At 44.0% G+C, this 21,872-nt stretch overlaps 1 pseudogene; it reads left to right on the forward strand.

The window, feature by feature from the left end:
- Positions 1 to 10,629: 10,629 nt before the first annotated feature.
- On the forward strand, positions 10,630 to 11,705 carry LOC125128925 (60S ribosomal protein L8-like; annotated as a pseudogene).
- Positions 11,706 to 21,872: the final 10,167 nt, after the last annotated feature.

Below are 21,872 nucleotides of genomic sequence, written 5' to 3' on the forward strand. Positions count from 1 at the left end.
AACCATAAGTTTTTCAAAGTCTGCAAGGAAGTTCAGTGTGTCCTTTTTTCAGACTCCACATGTAAGTGATAGCATTTGATGTTGGTGTCTCATCAGCTGACTGACTAAACTTAGCATGATAATTTCTAGGTCCATCCATGTTGCTGTAATTGCCGTTATTTCTTTCCTTTTAATGGCTGAGTAATATTCCATTGTGTATATGTACCACATCTTCTTGACCCACTGCTCTGTCGATGGACATTTCATATCTTGGCTATTGCAAATAGTGCTGCAGTGAACATTGGAGTACATGTGTCTTTTCAAGTCATGGTTTTCTCTGGATAGATGCCCAGGAGTGGGATTGCTGAATCAAATGGTAGTTCTCTTTTTAGTTTTCTGAGGCATCTCCATACTGTTTTCCACAGTGGTTGCACCAGTTCACATTCCCACCAACAGTGTAATAGGGTTCCTTTTTTCTCCACACCCTCTCCAGCACTTATTGTCTATAGACTTTTTGATGCTGGCCATTCTGGCTGGTGTAAGGCAGTACCTCATAGTGGTTTTGATTTGCATTTCTCTAATAATGAGTGATGTTGAACATCTTTGCATGTGTTTTTTGGCCATCTGTGTGTCTTCTTTGGAGAATTGTCTGTTTAGCTCTTCTGCCCATTTTTTGATGGGCTTGTTTGTTTTTTTGGTATGGAGCTGCAGGAGGTGTTTATAAATTCTGGAGATTAATCCCTTGTCAGTTGATTCATTTGCAAAGATTTTCTCCCATTCTGTGGGTTGTCTTTGTGTTTTGTTTAGGGTTTCCTTTGCTGTGCAGAAACTTCTAAGTTTAATTCAGTCCCATTTGTTGATTTTTGTTTTTACTGTCATTACTCTAAGAGGTGGATCTGAGAAGATGTTGCTGTTGTTTATGTTGGAGAGTGTTTGGCCTGTGTTTTCTTCTAAGAGTTCTATAGTGTCTGGTCTTATATCTAGATCTTTAATCCATTTTGAGTTTATTTTTGTGTATGGTGTTAAGGAGTGTTTTAATTTAATTCTTTTCCATGTGGCTGTCCAGTTTTCCCAGCACACTTATTGAACAAGCTGTTTTTTCTCCATTGTATATTCTTGCTTCCTTTGTCATAGATTAGTTGGCTGTAGGTGTGTGGGTTGAATTCTGGGCTTTCTGTCCTGTTCCACTGATCTCTATGTTTGTCTTTGTGCCAGTACCATATGGTTTTGATGACTGTTGCTTTGTAGTATAGTCTGAAGTCTGGGAGCCTGATTCCTCCAGCTCCATTTTTCTTTTTCAGGCTATCTTTGGCTATTCTGGGTCTTTTTGTGCTTCCAAACAAATTTTAAAATATTTTGTTTGAGTTTTGTGAAAAATATCCTTGGTAATTTGATAGGGATTGCTTTGCATCTGTAGATTGCCTTGGGTAGTATAGTCATTTTGATAATATTGACTCTTCCAATCCAAGAGCATGGTATGTCTTTCCATTTGTTTGTGTCCTCTTTGATTTCCTTCATCAATGTCTTATAGTTTTCAGAGTACAGGTCTTTTGTCACTTTGAGTCATGTTATCTTTCTGAATTACAATTCTGTCCAGATATATGCCCAGGAGTGGGATTGTTGGATCATATGGTAATTCTGTTTTTAGTGTTCTGAGGAATCTCCGTACCATTCTTCACAGTGGCTGTACCAATTTACATTCCCACCCACAGTGAAGGATGATTCCCTTTTCTCCACACTCACTCTAGCATTTGTTTTCTGTAGAGCTTTTTTTTTTTTTTTTTTTTGGTCAGTTTGTTCTTTTAGGGCCATACCACAGCATATGGACGTTCACAGGCTAGAAGTCTAATCAGAGCTGTGGCTACACCACAGCTCATGGCAATGCCAGATCCTTAACCCACTGAGCGAGGCCAGGGATCAAACCTGCATCCTCATAGATACTAGTCATATTCGTTTCCACTGAGCCATGATAGGAACTCTGGTTTGTTGATTTTTTTTCCTATTATTTTAAAATTTCTTTATTTCCTCTCTGATCTTTTATTATTCTCATCTTTCTGCTAACTAGGTTTTGTTTGTTCTTTTTCCAATTATTTGAGATTTTTCTTGATTTTTTTTTTTTTTTTTTTTGAGGAAGGTATCACTATGAACTTCCCTCTAAGAACTGCTTTTGCTGCATCCCATGGATTTTGTATCCTTTTTTTTTCTTTTTTTTTTTTGTCTATAGGGCCTCACCCGTGGCATATGGAGGTTCCCAGGCTAGGGGTCGAATCGGAGCTGTTTCTGCCGGCCTACGCCAGAGCTACAGCAATGCCAATCCGAGCCACATCTGCAACCTACACCACAGCTCACAGCAATGCTGGATCTTCAACCCACTGAGCGAGGCTAGGGATCAAATCTGAAACCTCATGGTTCCTAGTTGGATTCGTTTCCACTGCACTACAGCGGGAACTCCCCTGTTTTGTTATTTGTCTCAATGTATTTTTTATTTATTCATTAATTCATTTTATTGAAAATAAATGGATTATTTCCATAATTCATTATGAAGAAAGAAAAAGATTGAACCTGCAGCCTATTTCCTGGGCTGGGGTCAAATTGGAGCTACAGCTTCAGGCCTCCACCACAGCCAAGGCAACACATGATCCAAGCTGCATCTGTAACCTACACCATATCTTGCAGCAATGTCGGATCCTTAACCCACTGGTGAGGCCAGGGATCAAACCCGCATCCTCACAGAGATGAAATCAGGTTCTGCTAAACCACAATGGAAAACTCCTCAAGGTATTTTTTTAATTTCCTCCTTGATTCTATCACTGACCCATTGGTTTTTTAGTAGCATGTTGTTTAGTCTGCATGTAATCATTTTTTTTTCTCATTTTCCTATGTTCAGTTTCTAGTTTCATGTCATTGTGGGTGGAAAAGATACTTGATATAATTTCTGTACTCTTAAATGTCTTGAGGCTTGTTTTGTGCTCTGGTTTTGTGATCAGTCCTAGAGAATGTTCCATGTGCACTTGAATGTGTATTCTGGTTCTTTTTTTTTTTTTTTTTTCTTTTGATGTAATGTCAATTAAGTATAACAGTTTTATCATTTAGGATCCTGTTACCTTCTTGATTTTCTGTTTGATGTGAGTGGGGTGTTAAAAGTCTCCTACTATTGTATTCCTATCAGTTTTTCCTTTATGTCTGTTAGTGTTTGTTTTATGTATTTGGATGCTTCTATATTAGGTGCATATATGTTGATGAGTGTGAAATTCTCTTGTATTGATTTTTTTATCATTATATAGTGTCCTTTATCTTTCTTTATGGCCTTGGTTTTAAAATTTAGTCTGGTGTGAGTATTGCGACCCCTGCTTTCTTCTAATTTCTGCTTGCATGAAATATCTTTTTCCATCTCCTCACTTTTGATGTATTGTTATTTTTGGCTGCACGCATGTTATGAAGAAGTTCCTAGGCCAGGGGTCAAACCTGTGCAACAGCAGTGACAACACCAGGTCCTTAACCTACTGAGCCACCAGGGCACTCCTGTAGGCTCTTGTGTTTTTTATCTAATCTGTCATCTGTCTTTTGATTGTAGCATTTAGGCCAATGACATTTAAGGTAATTATTGATAGATATCTATTGCCATTTTAAACCTTGTTTTCCAGTTAATTCTGTGTTTATTTTTTTTCTTTTTGTGGTTTGATGATTTCCTTTTATTTTTATGCTTGTGTTTTCTTCTTTTTAGCTTTAGAGGCTCTGTTGTATGTTTTTGCTTTGTGGTTACCTTGTTTTTCAAGTATGTTAACCCCTTCCTATGTCTTGCCTTAGACTAATAGTCATTTTTTTTTTTTTTTGGTCAAAAACATTTTTTTTAAAAAAAAGAATTTTTGTTTTCTTGCTCTCCTTCATCACATTTTATGATGTTGGCATCTTCTTACATCTTCATATTTATCCTTTTGCTGTTTATTTTGGTTATTGTTTTCACAAAAAAATTATGATTTTTGTTTACTATAGTTGGTTTACAGTGTTCTGTCAGTTTTCTACTGTACAGCAAAGTGACCTGATCATATATATATATATTTAGAGAATGTGTGTGTGTATATATATGTTTAAACATTCTATATAAACATTTAGAGAATGTGTGTGTGTATATATATCTTCTCTAAAATATTAATTTTTAAAAGTGGGTACTGGCTTATTTAAGTGAATTACTTTCTAATTGTGATTTTTCTCTTTCCTATATAGATTCTTGCTTCTTTTCTGCTTAGAGAAGACCTTTCAATATTTTTTTTTAGGATAGGTTTTAAATTGCTGTATTCTTTCCATTTTGGCTTGTCTGAGAAATTCTCTCTCTCTCCTATTCTAAATAATAATCTTGCTGGGTAGAATATTCTAGGGTGCATATTTTACCCTTTTAGGATTCTGAATATATCTTGCCACTCACTCTCTTCTGACCTATAATCCTTCTGTAGAAAAATCAGCTGATATAGCCTTATTGGGGGTTCCCTTGTCATTAACTCTTTTTCTCTTGCTACCTTTAGAATCCTCTTTTGTCATTTTAATTATGTCTTGGTGTAGGTCTGTTGGGGTTCATCTTGTTTGGGACCCTCTGTTTCCTTGTTTAGTTTTGGGATGTTTTCAGCCATAATTTCTTCAAATACATTTTTGATCCCCTTTTCTCCTTCCCCTTCTGAAATCCCTAAAATGCATAGATTGATGCACTTTATATTATCCCATGTCTCATTGCCTTTTTTTAAAAAATTTGGCTTTCTGCTATTTTGATTGGGTGATTTCCATTATTCCATCTTCCGGATCATTTATTCATTCTTCCTCCTTATTCATTCTGCTACTCATTGCCTTTAGCTCAGTTTTCTAATTTTGTCTCCACCTAGTTTCTACAGTTCCTTTTTACAGTACTCTGCACTACTGTCAGTAACCTTTCTTAATTCCTTCAGTGTCTTCATTATCTCCTTTTTGAAATTGGTATCCATTAAACTGAAGAGGTTTCATTGTTCTTTTGGGGGAATTCTTGGTCTTTTAACTGGGAGTGCTTCCTCTGCTTCTTCATTTTTACTTGTATTTCTCTTATTCCTATCAGTTTAGGAGAAACAATTGTCTACTATTGTCTTGGAGGGATATTTATATACAGAAGCATCCCTGTGTAGCTTGTGTGGATTTAATATTTTGGTGCAAGGGATGTTCTTAGTATAGATGCCTGCTGCCTTTCCTGTGTGTTGGATTTTATCCCCTTGCTATAACGGGTGTGCAGATACAGCAGCTGGAGCCCATGATGGCAGCAGAGGTGGCTCGCACCTGCTCTTGGAACTCATGTAGGCAGTGTCCTGTTGCCTGAGAGTGCGGGCAGGGAAAAAGCTTGTAATGGTGGGTCCCTCCTCACCCTTCACATACCCTCCCAACAATGGTGCCTGTCCTGTAAAGTGAGCCTGGCTTTCTCCATGTGCACCCTCAGTTGTGGTCACACCACACTTTAGTCCCCTTCAGGTTGTTTCCACACAGCCAGCCTCAGTCCTCTACCTGGGTCTAGATCTCTGAAGCCACAACTTCAGCATCCAGCCCCTGCCCACACCAGTGGATGCATGTCTCAGGCTTGGGTGTGCAGGGCAGTGGTACTGCTTATCTGTGCAGGTCTTGCTCCATTCTGCTGCCACAAACTGTTGCTCTCCTCCGAGGCGCCAGAGCTCCCCCTCTGTCCTAGCTGATCTCTCTGCTGTGAGGGGGACTTCCCAGAGTGCAGGAACCTTTCCTCTTCCACAGCTCCCTCCCAGGGGCCCAGGTCCCTTCCCTGATCCCTTTCTCTTTTTTTCTTTTGTCCCACCTGGTTACATGGAGATTTTTTTGACCTTTCGGAAGTCTGTGATCTTCTGCCAGTGTTGAGTAGATACTTTGTGAGAATCATTCCACATTAGATGTATTTTTGGTATATTTGTGGGAGAAGGTGAGCTTTTATGTCCTACTATTCCACCTTGGTAGTGTCCCTTGATCTTTCTTATTATGTTGGCCTGAGATGGTGGAGGCAGTTTCAGGAACTTCATATTGGCCTTTCTATGATAGCTCTTAACCTATCACGGTTAATGTAGCTCTACCAACTATCAAATATGTCCATTTCAACTGTCCAATTAAGGACAGGTGAAAGGACCACTAGGTGGATCTGTGAACCCAATAGACTTGCTAAGAGCCAGATCTAGACCTGGAATACATACACTGCCACTCTAACAGGGAGCTTTGGTTTCTATGTCAAATAGGACTCTGTATCCAACAACCTTGAAATGGTTGGATGTTGTTCTTTTTTTTTTTTGTCTTTTTGCTATTTCTTTGGGCCGCTTCCGCAGCATGTGGAGGTTCCCAGGCTAGGGGTTGAATCGGAGCTGTAGCCGCCGGCCTACTCCAGAGCCACAGCAATGCGGGATCCGAGCCACGTCTGCAACCTACACCACAGCTCACGGCACCGCCGGATCGTTAACCCACTGAGCAAGGGCAGGGATCGAACCCGCAACCTCATGGTTCCTAGTCGGATTCGTTAACCACTGCGCCACGACGGGAACTCCGGATGTTCTTCTTTCTCTATGTGTATAATGCAGATAAATGGTTATAAGTTCCTACCTGATAGGACTGAGGGAATTATTACCTTATACTTGTCATGGTATTTCATTGTTGTTTCTCCTAGGGACCTAGCATCTTCTTTCATCTGTTATTTCCAGCTGAAAAACTGGCTCAGGAAGACTTTCACTTCTACCCATGAAGGAGTTATAGCTATAGAAATTGCTTTCCCATTGTAAATAACTATAAAGCTAGAAAATATATATATATATATATATATATATATATATATATATAATAATATTCTTTCAGAGCTGCGCCTGCAGCTTATGGAGTTTTCCAGGCTAGGGGTCGCCCTAGAGCTGTAGCCACTGGCCTGCATCACAGCTACACCAGATATAAGCCTCGTCTGCAAACGACACCACAGCTCACGGCAATGCCAGATCCTTAGCCCACTCAGACCAGGGATCAAACCTGCGTCCTCATGGTTACTAGTCAGATTTGTTTCTGCTGAGCCACGACAGGAACTCCAAGAAATTTTTATAGGCATTGAAAAGCAGGAGTTCCCATCGTGGCACAGCAGAAATGAATCTGACTAGGAACCATGAGGTTTGCAGGTTCGATCCCTGGCCAGCCTCAGTGGGTTAAGGGTCTGGCATTGCTGTGAGCTGTGGTGTAGGTGGCAGACTTGGCTCAGATCTGGCGTGGCTGTGGCTGTGGTGTAGGCCAGCAGCTGTAGCTCCAATTCGATCCCTAGCCTGGGAACCTCCATATGCCATGGGTGTGGCCCTGAAAAAAAAAAGAGAGAGACAGGAACATGCTATCCAAAACCAAGAGAAACCATCCTATAAATGATAGAGATGGTGGAATTAGAAAACAGTATTAAAACAGCTATAAATATGTTTCATACATTTAAGACTGCAAAGGCAAAAGAAAATATAATGAGAAATGGAATATAAGAAAGGCCAAACTGGAATTTCTACAAATTAACAATACAGTATCTGACATGAAAATTACTCTGATGGAAATTCTACTTCTGGGAAGATGGAATAGATATATTTTCATTCCTAGTACCACTATAAGCCCTGGAAATTATACATAAAAACAAGCACAAGATGACGTTGAAAGGTGGAAAGAAGAAAAGCAGATTGCCTGGAATCTTAGGAGCCAGAGAACCAGACTGCAGTGAGTCCCTCAGGTTTTCGTTTTGCCTCATTTATCCCAGACTTGGAACTAAAGAAACCAGCAACTTGGAAAAGTGAAGCTGAGGCACAGATGAAATAATAAGTAATGGAGTTCTCGGGTGGCTTGGCAGGTTAAGTATCCAGCATTGTCACTGCTATGGCTTGGGTCACTGCTGTGGCAGAGGTTTGATCCTGCCAAGGGTGTGGCAAAAAAAAAAAAAACCCAAAACAAACCGCTCCTGCAGCCAAAGGGAAGGGGCAGCCTAGCAGGACGAAAAACTTTTACACAATAACTGCTCTTCTCTAGCCAGACATCACAAACACCACTATGGCTCCACCCACCCCCCAGTGCGGAGTAGGGACCCAGACGTCCATCCTCACAAGGTTCTAACAAGTCGCCCCAGAATCCTTGCCAAGGTGGATCTGAGCCACATCTGCAACCTACACCAGATCCTTAACCCACTGAGCAAGGCCAGGGATCAAACCTGAGTCCTCGTGGATGCTAGTTGGGTTTGCCAACCACTGAGCCACGATGGGAACTCCCTATAACAAAAGATCTAATGTTCCTGGAGTTCCCTGGCAACCTAGTAGTTAAGGATCAGATGTTGTCATTGCTGTGGCTCAGGTCGCTGGCCAACAGGTTTGATCCCTGGCCCAGGAACTTATGCATGCCACAAGCATTGCCAAAATAAAAATTTTAAAAGATTTAACATTCTTGGAGTTTCCACCATGGCTCAGCAGAAACAAATCTGACTAGCATCCATGAGGACACAGGTTTGATCCCTGGCCTGGCTCAGTGGGTTAAGGATCTGGCATTGCTGTGAGCTGTGTTATAGGTCACAGACACGGCTCAGATCTGGCATTGCTGTGGCTCTGGCGTAGGCTGGCAGCTGTAGCTCTTATTCGACCTCTAGCCTGGGAACCTCCCATATGCTGCAGATGCAGTCCTAAAAAGCAAAAGGCAAACAAACAAACAAACAAAAAAAAAACCAACAAAACTACGATTCCTGTCATTGGAATAGAAGAAAAGGAGAATGAAGCTTAAAAAAAAAAAAGGTACACAAAGGAATAATGGCTGAAAACTTCCCAAATTTGTTAACATACCGATTCAAGAAACTAAGCAAATTCCAAACAAGATAAATCAAAAAAATCCATGGCAAGACACATTAAAATTAAACTTCTGAAATCTAGAGACACACAAAAAAATCTTGCAAGCAACTAGAGGACAATGACACTACATACAAGGGAGAAAAACCCAAATGACAGCAGATTTTTCATCAGAAACCGGAGAGGCAAGAAGTAGTACCCTCTTTTTCAAATGCTGAATGAAAGGACTGTCGACCCATAAATTCTATACCCAGAAAAAAATATCCTTCAGGAATAAGGGGAAAATTAAGAAACTCTCAGACAAAGGAAAACTAAAAGTTTGTCACCAGTAGACATACTCTAAAAGAATGGTTAAAGGAAGTTTTCTAAACAGAAACAATAAAAATCCTGGAGCATCAGGAAGGAAGAAATAGCAGGGTTAGTGAAAATATGGGTAAAAATCAATATACCTTTCTGTTCCTCTTGAGTTTTCTAAATTATCTTTGACAATTGATGGAAAAATTGTAACATTGTCTGATCTGGTTCTAAAGGTATGTAGAGAAAATATGTAAAACAATTATAAATGAGTGAGGGAAGCACAATGAGAGGTAGGGTTTCTGTACTTCACTCAAAGTGGTAAATGATGACATCAGTAGGCTGTGCTAAGTTATAAATACCTACAGCAAAAAAAAAAAAAAATACCTACAGCATCCAATTTTAAAGAGCTATACAAGTGATAAACCCAAAAACAAAATGTAATTCTAAAACATATTCAAGTAATCTTCAGGAAGGCAGGAAAGAGAAAATAGAGACCAAACAAAAAATAAAATGGCAGGAGTCCCCGTCGTGGCTCAGTGGTTAACGAATCCAACTAGGAACCATGAGGTTGCGGGTTCGGTCCCTGCCCTTGCTCAGTGAGTTAAGGATCTGGCATTGCCGTGAGCTGTGGTGTAGGTTGCAGACGCAGCTCGGATCCAGCGTTGCTGTGGCTCTGGCGTAGGCCGGTGGCTGCAGCTCCGATTCAACCCCTAGCCTGGGAACCTCCATATGCCGCAGGAGCGGCCCTAGAAAAGGCAAAAAGACAAAAAATAATAATAATAAAAATAAAATAAAGTGGCAGACGTAAGCTCTAACGTACCAATAAATACCTCAAATGCAAATGGTCTAAATACACCAAGACAGAGATTGGCAGTGTGGATGAAAAAAATGTGACCCAACTCTATACTCAAGTGAGTCTACAGGAAACTCACTTTAAATATATAGTGAGGGAGTTCCCATCGTGGCGCAGTGGTTAACAAATGCAACTAGGAACCATGAGGTTGCGGGGTTCGGTCCCTGGCCTTGCTCAGTGGGTTAACGGTCCGGCGTTGCCGTGAGCTGTGGTGTAGGTTGCAGTCATGGCTCGGATCCCGCATTGCTGTGGCTCTGGCGTAGGCCGGTGGCTGCAGCTCCGATTCGACCCCTAGCCTGGGAACCTCCATATGCCACGGGAGCGGCCCAAAGAAATAGCAAAAAGACAAAAAATTTAAAAAATAAAAAAAATAAATATATAGTGATGCAACAGACAGAAAGGGAATTGGATAAAAACAGTCAAAAGGTACAAACTTCCAGTTATAAATAAGTACTAGAGATGTAGTGTACAACATGATAAAGATAATTAACACTGCTGTGTGTGATATATAACTGTTAAGGAGTTCCTGCTGTGGTGCAGCAGGTTAAGGACCCTGTGTTGTCTCTGTGGCGGTGCAGGTTTGATCCCTGGCCCAGCGCAGTGGGTTAAGGATCTGGCATTGCCACTTGCTGTGGCATAGGTTATAGCTGCTGCCAGGATTTGACCCCTGGCCGGAGAACTTCCAAATGCCAGGGGTACAACCGAGAAAGAAAATAATAGGCCCTGGAAGATTAAGACAGCTCTCAAGGGCCGGGCCACTTATCTTTCGGCCCTGCTGGGCAACAGACCGCAACCACAGGCTACATGGTCCGTGCAAAGAGGAAGGGCACCAACTCTGTGTTCCATTCGCACGTGAAGCTCCAAAAGGGCATGGGCTTTGCCAAGTGACACAGCTACACCAAGGGCATTGTGAAGGACACCATCTATGACCTGGTGCACCCCTTGCCAAGGTGGGCTTCTGGGATCCACACTGTTAAGCAGAGGAAGGCATCCACACCAGCCGGCTTGTGCAAGAATGCCCAGCTCAGCATCGGCATTGTGCTCTCAGTGGGCACCATGCCTGAGGCACCATGGTGTGGTGTCTGGAGGAGAAGCCTGGTGACTGGGGCCGGCCAGAGACTCTGGGAACTAGGCCACCATCCTCTTCTGCAACCCCAAGACAAAGAAGGCCTGAGTGCAGAGTTCCCATTGCGGCTCAGCAAGAATCCAACTAGTATCCATGAGGATGCGGGTTTGATCCCTGGCCTTGTCACTCAGTGGGTTAAGGATCCAGCATTGCCACAAGCTGCAGCGTAGGCTGGCAGCTACAGCTCTGATTGGACCCCTAGCCCCGGGAACTTCCATATGCTGCAGGAGACCCCAGTGAAGCTGTCCCTAGGCTCTAAGAAGGTCATCTCCTCAGCTAACATGGCTGTGGTCAGTGTGGTGGCTGGAGGTGGCCGCGCTGACAAGCCCGTTCTGAAAGCTGGCCAACCTACCACAATTATAAGGCAAGGAGGAATTCCTGGCCACATGTGCATGGTGTGGCCATGAATCCTGTGGAGCATCCCTTCAGAGGTGGCAAACGCTCTACCATCCACAGAGATGCCCCTGCCAAGTGGAAAGTGGGTGTCATTGCTGCCCGCCAGACCAGGCATCTCTGGGGAACCAAGACTGCAGGAGAAAGGGCTGGGAGCTCAATAAAGCCTGTCCTTTTCATAACAAGAAAGAAAGAAGAGGGAAAGGGGAAGGAGGAATAACAATAAAACTTGTTAGGGGAGCCAATCCTAAGAGTTCTCATCATGAGGAAAAAAAAGTTATTATTTTTTTCTTTTTAGGACGGCACCCACAGCATATGGAAGTTCCCAGGCTAGGGGTTAAATCATAGCTGCAGCTGCCAGCCTATGCCACAGCAACGTGAGATCTGAGCCACATCTGCGACCTACACCACAGCTCATGGCAATGCTAGATCCTTAACCACTAGTGGATACACTAGTCAGATTCTTAACCACAATGGGAACTCCCAAAAAATATTTTTCTGTGTCTTTAATTTTGTGTATGAGATAATGGATGTTCACTACAATTGTGATAATCACTTCATAAGTCAGATCATCATAATGTACACCTTAAACTTATATAGTGCAGTTATATCTCAATACAAATGGAAGATTATACGTGGGGGGGGGGGGCAAGTTTAAAAGGATGGGAAAAGTTATACCACGCAAATATTAACCAAGCAGGAGTGGTTGTATTAATGTCAGATAAAGTTAACTTCAGAACAAAGAATTTCCAGAGACCAAGAAGATCATTATATAATAATAAGAGGACCAATCCACCAAGAAGACAGCAATGCTAAATGCATTTGCCCCAAACAAAAGAGCTGAAAAACAAATGAAGCAAAAAATGAACTGAATTAAAAAGAGAAGTAGACAAATCCACAGTTAGATTTAGATGCTTCAATACTCCCTCTCTCAACAACTGATAGAACGACTAGACAGAAAATCAGCAAAGATAAAGAATTCAACACCATCAACCAATAAGATGGACCCTGTCAACATTTACAGAACACTCTACCCAACAACAGCAGAATATACTTTACTCTCCCCGCAACATATACCAACATAGGCCATAGCCTAGACCATAAAACCAATCTCAACTAATTTAAAAGAACTGAATCAAAGAATATGTTCTCCGACCACCACTGGAATCAAACTATAAATCAATAGGAGAAGGATATGAGGAGCTCCTGTTGTGGAACAGCTTAGGGATCCAGCCTTGTCTCTGTGGTGGCATGGGTTTGATCCCCAGTCTCATGCAGTGGGTTAAGGATCTGGTGTTGCCACAACTATAGTGGTCGCAGCTGCGGCTTGGATTTTATCCCTGGCCTGGGAACTTCTGTATGCTGTAGGTGCAGCCAAAAAAAAGAAAAAAAAAGGTGGAGGGGGGGCTAGGAGGAAAATCTCCAAACACTTATAAACTAAACAGTATGCTTCTAAATAACCTATGGGTCAATGATGAAGTCTCAAAGAAAAAAATTTTTAATATATCTAACAAAATGAAAACACAACATATCAAAATTGTATGGCACACAGCTAAAGCAGTGCTGAGGGAAAATTATAGCACCAAATATATACATTAGAAAAGAAGAAAGATCTAAAAATCAGTCATCTAAATTCCCACCTCAAAAACTTAGAAAAAGAAGATCAAACTAAACCCATAGCAAGCACGAGCAAAGAAATAAAGACAAGAAGAAATCAATGAAACTTAGAAAAGCAATAGATATTGATGAAATAAGGAGCTGGTTCTTTGAGGAGGGAAAAAAAGTCAATAAAATTGACAAACCACTAGGAAGAGTGATAAGAAAAAGACACCAATTACAAATATATGGCATTTCACTAAAGACCTCACAAATATCAAAGAGCAACGCCAGAGCGTGTCTGCAACCTACACCACAGCTTGCAGCAACTCTGGATCCTTAACTCACTGTGTAAGGCCAGGGATGGAACCTGCATCCTCACAGAGACAATGTCAGGTCCTTAACCAGCTAAGCCACAACAGAACTCCTTAAATTGGTGAACTTTAAATTATGCTTCAATAAAGATTTACTTTTTAAAGCTGGTGCAAGTGCAGAAACAGCAAGGGATTATAACTTTTTGTTGTTGTCTTTTTAGGGCCGCACCTGCAGCATATGGAAGTTCCCAGGCTAGGGGTCAAATCAGAGCCACAGCTGTCAGCCTCCACCAGAGCCACAGCAACATGAGATCCGAGCTTTGTCTGTGACCTACACCACCGCTCATAGGAACGCCAGATCCTTAACCCACTAAGCAGGGCCAGGGATCAAACCCACATCCTCATGGATCCTAGTCAGGTTCATTACTGATGAGCCATGACGGGAACTTCAGAATTAGAACATTTATCATAGTGGCTGCCCTCAGTCTTCAGATCATTCTTGATTACTTTTAATTGTACAGATGGGCAATATTCTTGAGTGCCACCTATCTTGCTCCCAAGAATGCTGTTTCATTAATGATCCAGTCAGAACCCAGCTGCCTAATATTTCTGCTCAGTACAATAATTTAGCCACATTGATGCCAATGGTTAGGTACTCACTACCTGCCCGCTTTAGCGCTGTCGTCCCCCTTACTCTGAGCCCAGTTCTGTCAGTGCAGTCCTGCCCACAGAGCAAGGTCATCTCTGAGTTTCTCAATGAAACTGGTGCTCGTCTCACCAGCATATTCTCACTTCAGTAAATAGAATATCCCTTGGGCCCTCTAATAGAACATAATCATTTGGTGACTTTTCTGGCTTCACATAGCATATAAAGCCGGCATATTCACTCTAACAAGCCCACTTTTTTGAGCCTTTCTTCCATCACATACCAAGGCAGTTCTGGCATTTCTACTTCACTTGATGGGGACATGGTTTTCTCCAAGTTTCCAAGAGCCATCCTGCCAGAATGTTGGCAGCATCTCTGGGGGTCCTCATCTGAATAAGTCCTATATTAGGGGAAGGTGCTCCCATAGCCATATACTCTCCCTATCCTTTGCACCCCGGCCCCCTGATACAGTACCCTCAGCATCCAGCCCAGGCCCCTCGAGCCTCCAAGGTATAGTCTTCCCTCTTGATGCTCTTACCTGGGTTCTGATGCACTTAATCCTAGTTAGTGATCTGGAGGTCAGGAGTGGGAACGAATCTTGAAGGGAGCGTGCACTGCCTTGCAAGGCAGAGGCATCTGCATCATCCTGAAGCAAGGGGGAGGGACAGCCTTTAACAGGAAAAAGCGGGCACTTCTGCGGGCCCAAGGGATGCAGCAGAACTGAGGGATTCAAGATTTTTTAAAGCATCAACCAAGGTGCCCCATCCCATGTCTCGGGGTCTCTCTCCATCCAAATAAACCTGCCAGAGTTAAGAATTCAAACAAGCTCTGCTGCTCTTGAGTCCTGGGCCTTATTTTCAGCTTTTTGGGTCCTCTAGAAGCAGGAAGTAAAAGTCTCTTCATAAGCTGCCAAGGAAGGCCTCTGGCTTTCACCGCCTTTAATTAGTGATGAATCACCCTCAGCCTTCACTATCCTTTTCCAATGCCCTGAGAGCCTCAGCAGCAGCCGCTCAATTCCACTGACTTTATCACTTCTCAAACCCGATATATTTCCCCCACTAATGCATTTCCTTCCACGGGGGTCCCACCCCAGTTCAGCACTAGTGAGAGGTTTAACAACTGAGACGAGCCCAGTGTGCCAGGGCCACCCATGCTCTACCTACCACCAGCGATGGGGTCCTCATTGCCAGTTGGCCACAAGTGATTTGCCTTTAAAATCACCTTTTAGAATCTGCTTCCTCAGTACTCTTGGCACCAGCTATTGCCAGGTTGGGTTCCCCGGGAAACATACGCTGAGGTGGAGATTTGAGTAAAGGAGGTTTATTAGGGTGTGCTCGCAGCATTGCTGACACCTGTGAGAAAGCAAAGGCCACAGGACTGGACAGAAGGGGCGCTGGAGCTGAGGCGACCCTTCAGAGTTGTCCCCAGTAGAGGCAAGGGAATCAGACCGTTATACTCCCATACTGGCCAGTGAACCCAGGCTGTTGCAGGATAGGGAACTACCTTAGATGCTTTCTCAGCTGAGGGCAGTTCCTAGAGGGGTCTCAGAAATGTTAGCCACCAGAATTCCCTTGGACAGGACGGAAGGCCATGGGGTTGAGTGCTTCCATCCTGAAGAGGGTTTTCTGGATGGCACACCATGGCATCCACCATGACATCTTTAAATATGAGAAGGGAAATGTACTTTGACACCTCTCACCTAGGACAGCTACACACAGCTTCTCCCACACCTGGGTGGTTTGGTGTGTGGGGTCGCACGATTACTTTATTGTTGGAAGGGTCGTCAGCCACAAGAAAGAAAATTGGTGTATTCCAAAACCAAAGTGACATTGTGTTAGGATTTTACTATATATTACTCCTAAGCATTGCTATGACCAGTCCTAATACATGTGATCAAGAATACACTGTACAGGAGTTCCCGTTGTGGCTCAGCAGATTAAGAATTCAACTAGTATGCATGAGGATGCCAAGTTTGATCCCTGGCCATGCTCAGTGGTTAAGGATCTGGTATAGCCATGAGCTGTGGGACAGGTCACAGATGCAGCTCGGATCTGGCATTGCTATGGCTGTGGTGTAGGTCAGCAGCTGTAGCTCCCATTCGACCCCTAGCCTGGGAACTTCTATTTGCTGCAGGTGCGGCCCTGAAAAGACAAAAAAAAAAAAGATATACTGGGGTGAAATACCTTTCTTTACATTCAATAGATCTGCCCATAACATCTAGTGTAAGACGATATACAGAAGAGCAAATTGAAAAATGAAAATCATGGAGATGGAAATGCCCTTGAATGAGAGACAGTGGGCACTCAATGTTTGATAATGGATTGTGGCCTCACCTAGCATTTCCAGAGGTATATACTACATCCCTTTTCCGGAACCATTTTTGATCCAGCCATTTTTTTGTTCTCCAAGCTGAACAATTCTAAGTATCTTTCCTAGCGTCAAATACTGGAATCACATTAGATTGGAAATCAGGAGAGGGTTAGTCCCCTGTGCCACTCTGTTATCTGAGGACAAGTTTCTTCATCTGTGAAGTAAGACTGAACTGACTGAGCAAGGCAGTTTTGACTTGAAGAAATTCTACAATTCAGTCCTCCCCTTTGGCACCTGGATTCCATTTTGCTAGTCAAAGTGTGAAAACAAAACACAGTAACCCATTTAGCCTCTTCCCATCAGATTTAGTTTTCAGATACATCTTTTTTTTTCCCCGCCCCCCCCCCACCCCAGTTTTCAGGTACATCCTAACAATTAACACTGAACAATTAACCTACCTACAGCTACCGGACAACTGTTGGATTTTGTTCTTCCAGTCCCCGGAGACACATTTATCACTGCAATTTGAAGACTCTGTGCTGTCATTTCTCCTGCCCAATGACCAAAGAATAAGACACTTTGTGAAGTCCTGAAGGACCTGTCTCCATCAGATTCCAGGCCCCCTGGGTCCTGTAGGAGATGGGTCAGAAGCATTAACTCCTGAACCGTTGGGTTGGGCCTTGAAGAAGCATTCTCAAGAAAGCTCTAAGTAGGAGTTCCCGTCATGGCTCAGTGGTTAATGAACCCGACTAGCATCCATGAGGATGCAGGTTCGATCCCCGGCCTTGCTCAGTGGGTTAAGGCTCTGGCGTTGTCATGAGCTGTGGGCTTGTTGCAGGTGCAGCTTGGATCCCAAGTTGCTGTGGCTGTGGTGTAGGCTGGCAGCTACGGCTCTGATTCGACGCCTAGCCTGGGAACCTCCATATGCTGCGGGTGCTGCCCTAAAAAGACAAAAAAAAAAAGGAAAGAAAGCTCTTCGTCTTCACACTAAATAGTCCTAGACTCCAACATATCAACTTGCATTTAATTTTATGTACTCTGTTCCCACCAGGGTAAAACTTGTGACTTCTCCTTGTGACTCTTCTCAGTGACTGTCCCTAGTGCCAAGTTACATTGGTCCTAAGTTCTGCTACTTCACTGAAACAATAGCTGCTACATTTAAAAGCCTACTATGGGCCAGATGGGCATGGTGCCTGCGTGTGTAATGAACACCCCATACCACAAACCCACAAGGGACATGTTATCCCCCTTATAGTTGAAGAAACTCAGCAACCCAAGGGGACATCAACAACAGCTTTAACAGCACCAAGAGCCTGTTCTTTTTCAACAAGCTTTTAGTGAAAAGCTACTGCATACAAGGCACATTGGGTTCTTTAGAATTAAAGCAGAATTTTCTCAAGGATGCTGAAAAGTTTCTGGGTTTGCATGTGCCTGACTGTTCCCGGGGAGCTGTTTTTACAAAGCACATGTAATGCGTTCATAGATGTCAGTCATGACAATGAAGCTCAAAGGTAAAGTCTGGTAACACGCCCCTCTTTTTACAGCCTATGGGACTATAACACAGAGACAGCAGGGGCAAAGACTTCAGGAAAAAGTTTCCTTGGAAGAAACAAGGCTTGCCCTTTGTATTTAATAACAGGGAGATATGGTATTGGAGAGTAATTTGGGGCCTGTAACTCCAAATCATCTGTTAGCAGTCGCTCCCAAGCTGGAAACATCTTCCAGCCAAGCTCTCATCGTGCCCACCCCCCACATGGCACCAGTGAGGTGCCTCCTGTGTACCCGCAGTGGCTTGCCCATTTCTGTTATTTCACTTTGGAAACCGATTATAATTAACGTTGTATAACTATGTCTCCACTCACTGGCCTATGAGTTCCTTGAGGAAAGAGTGTGTCTTCCTCCCAAAACTTTGCATCCTGAGTAATGAATATACCCCAATAGTTGTTGAATAAAATGATCCAATGAATGATTGACCTCGCGAGGTTTCTTTTTTCTGACCCTTTTAAGGAGAAGATGTCTAAGGAGCTTACGAAGCAGCGCTGCCAGAGATAAGGCCCTGGATTTTGTAACTTCTGAAGACACTCTTACAGGAATCTGTAAATTTGTGACTATTCTTGTGCTTCTAGCCCCCATTTCTCTTTCTCCTGCTCACTCTCCACTTGGGCCAGGAACAGGCCTTCTCTGAGCAGAGTCTCGCCAGCAGAGGGCAGCAGAGCCCATCCAGCGAGATGAGAGCATGGGGCTCCCCACCGCTGCCCTTCCTTCCCACCCAGGAGAGCAAGCCTGAGGCCATCCTTACTGCAAGCCCCAGAGAGCTTCTGCTCCCATTGTGAGGACGAGGAACCTGGCTCGGAGGTCATGTCAGGTCACGTGGTGGCAAAGTTAGGCCTGCCTATTAAGATCCCATTACTTTTGGGTATCAGGGCCCATCTGCACAACATCTCCAAGATGCTCCTAACATTTTTTAGCCTAAAAGCAAAACAGACCCCGAAGCGATGAAAAATGTCAGATTCCCGGATGCTCAAGCATTACAAAAATCCTGTTACAAAAGCCCATCCATGATGCTGCCTCCCCTCTGCCCTCCTCCATCCTCCTCATGGCCGTGAGCATCCACTTCCACATCCTCATCTCACAAGCACTGAGTCCACCGCAGTCTGACTTCTGCCAACCTCACTGCAGCTATTCATATTAATATCACCCACAACTCGATTGCAAACCAGTGGAAACCTTTTGGTTTGAATTAATCTCTCCATTTCTCGTGCCCCTGGCTACTTCCCTCCTGCACCATCCCCCTCCTTGTCCACACAAGAAACCCAGAAGTCAGTCCAGAGCCTACACCACCTCCCATTATAACTCTCCCCCTTTCAAAGCACAGGCCCTGCCTCCAAGACAACACAGGATTCATCTCCCGTTTTCATGCCACTGCATCCATCAAGGCTTCATCCTGTAGTCAGGCTTCTAACCACCATCCACACATCTCTGCAACCATTCAGCAAGTGTGCATGGAGTAGCTACATGTGACAGACACAGCTGTGCGTGCTGGCTTTGGAGTGACAAACACCACTGACAAGGCCTGTTCTCACTGGGGCCACAGACAGGAACAAGAAAGTAAGCAAACAAGATAATATCAACAGTGGTTGGTGTTGTAAAGAAACAAAACAAAGTGATGTGATACAGAATGGCTAGGGGGAATATATATATATATTTTGTTTTTTTTTTTTTTTTAGGGCCGTACCCGTGGCATATGGAGGTTCCCAGGCTAGGGGTCAAATCAGAGCTGTTGCTGCCAGCCACAGCCACGCCAGATCCGAGCCACATCTGTGACCTACACCACAGCTCATGGCAACGCCAGATCCTTAACACACAGAGAGGCCAGGGATCAAACCCTCAACTTCATGGTTCCTAGTCGGATTCGTTTCTGTTTTGCCACAACAGGAACTCCCAGGAGGAATATTTTTTAATCAAATTTTTTTGAATGTCCGGGGGAGGCCACTTCACTTGGATCCCCAGGAAAGGAATCTCTGAGGAAGTGACAAGAGGCAATCTAGGGTATTTTTCACTGGCTAAATCTTCAATTTCCCAGCCTCTCTTAAAGAGGGGGCCACATGCACAGTTCTGGCCAACGAAATGGTAAAGTTGGGGAGTGAAAGGGGTGTCCTGGGGAAACTTTTGCTTTCCTGAAAAGAAAGACAAGCATCACTGCCACATCTGCTCCTGGTCCTCCTCCTCCGACCCTGAAAGGGAAGAAATTGCAGAGAGGCAGCCCCTGAGCCGCCACCAGCAGCTGCCACCTGTGGACCTGCTACCTGAGAAAGGCATGGCCTATCTGCCCAGCAGTTTTCTCTTCCAGCGCAGAGCATCCCAATTGGGACCTGGTGAGGTGAAGCGCTGGGGGAGAGAAATCCAGGCACAGTTCAAAGGCCTAAAGTGCGAACTACCTTGGCCATGTTTGAGGAGGGAAAAAACTGGTGTGGCTGGAGTCCAGCAAGGAGAGAGGAAAGAGCAGATGATGTCTGAGAGGTGGAGGGGACTTGGGAACCTGCAAAGCCTTCTGGATTTTGAGTAATTGGAAGACCACTAAAGGGTTTTAGGCAAGAGAGTGACATACTGATTTAGATTTCTTAAAAGACCATTCTAGGAGCTCCCTGGTGGCCTAGCAGGTTAAGGATCTAACCCTGTCACTGCTGTGGCACAGGTTCGATCCCTGGCCTGGGAACTTCCATATGCCATGAGTGAGGCCAAATATATATATAGACACATATCATTCTAACTGCGACATGGAGAATGAATCAGGAAGGGTGGGTGGGACAGACACTGCTTTGGGACTGATCCGGCAGCTGCTCCCCTCTCCTTCTTCACTTGCCCCCTCTGCTCCAGAAGCAAGGAAGAAAGGGGTCATTGAGAATCAGCAGGCCACCACCATCCTGCTCAGCAGAACGGAAGCACTGGGATACCCAACTACTCCAGCCTTCCTAGCAAATCCCTTCCTCTACATCACACACCAGTTTCCACGAGGCTTCCCTCACACGCAGGCAGAGTGGGTGTTCTTCCTTCTACCTCCTCCTGTATCGTGGCCCTAATTCCATCAGAGCTGTATGACAGTCTAGAGAGCAATCGATATCACGTGATTGCTAATTCCGTCTCCAACAAATGCATGCTGAGCAGCCACTAGATTCAGACACTGTGCTACGAGTCATGAACTCAATAGCGAGCAAGCTCGATTTTTAGATCTGGTCCCCGCCCTGGTGGAGCTTTCAGTCTAAAAGGTGAGCCATTCAGATAGGGTTTGGAGAGAAAAGCAGCCCATCTCCCAGACCAGGAACCCCTGCGGGCGGGGACAATCTCTCTGCCTCACACCCGGACCCAGTGCGCACCATCTCACACAAAGAGGGTGCACTGTGACCATGTGTTAAATGCATTCTTCACTTAGGAAAGCTTCGAGATGTATTTTAAAAGAAATGCATTTCTTAATTTTACCCAGAAACTCGCCAAGCACCAGCTGTTGTACACTCACGGCATTCAGCATTTTGAAAAACACTCTGCTCTCTACTTACGCGGCTGCAGGTCTCTTCTCTGACGAAAGGCGCCCAGAGTATCTAATAGAACTCTTCACATCAGAGGTCCTTCGTAGATGTGTGTCTGGCTGAAGGCTTCGTTTGGATTTTCTCAACAGTGACACCTCGTTGTCAGAGCCATGGCTGCGGGAGTGTGATTCTGAAATCACTTAAAATAACGCCTCAGGTTCCTAGGTCATAGCTTATTACCTATATTTAAAGTCCTCCAAATGCCCCGTCTTGTTGCCCTTTCTACTACTGTGGTGGGGAGGGTAGATGGAACAAGAGCAGAGATAAGGGAAATAAAAATAAGAGTCTGGATTGTCTGGTGCTTCTCTTGTGGTGGTGAAATGACCCAGGTGAGAGGTCCTTCCCACAGTGGAGTCAGTGAGTTAGGACACGCACACGGAAGACTTCCGATGCCTCCTAGATCTGGCAAGGACCCCTTCAGGCCAACTGGCCACCCTCCTGCCTCC

The sequence above is a fragment of the Phacochoerus africanus genome, chromosome 6, assembly GCF_016906955.1.
Source record: "Phacochoerus africanus isolate WHEZ1 chromosome 6, ROS_Pafr_v1, whole genome shotgun sequence".
In the NCBI taxonomy this organism is placed as follows: Eukaryota; Metazoa; Chordata; class Mammalia; order Artiodactyla; family Suidae; genus Phacochoerus; species Phacochoerus africanus.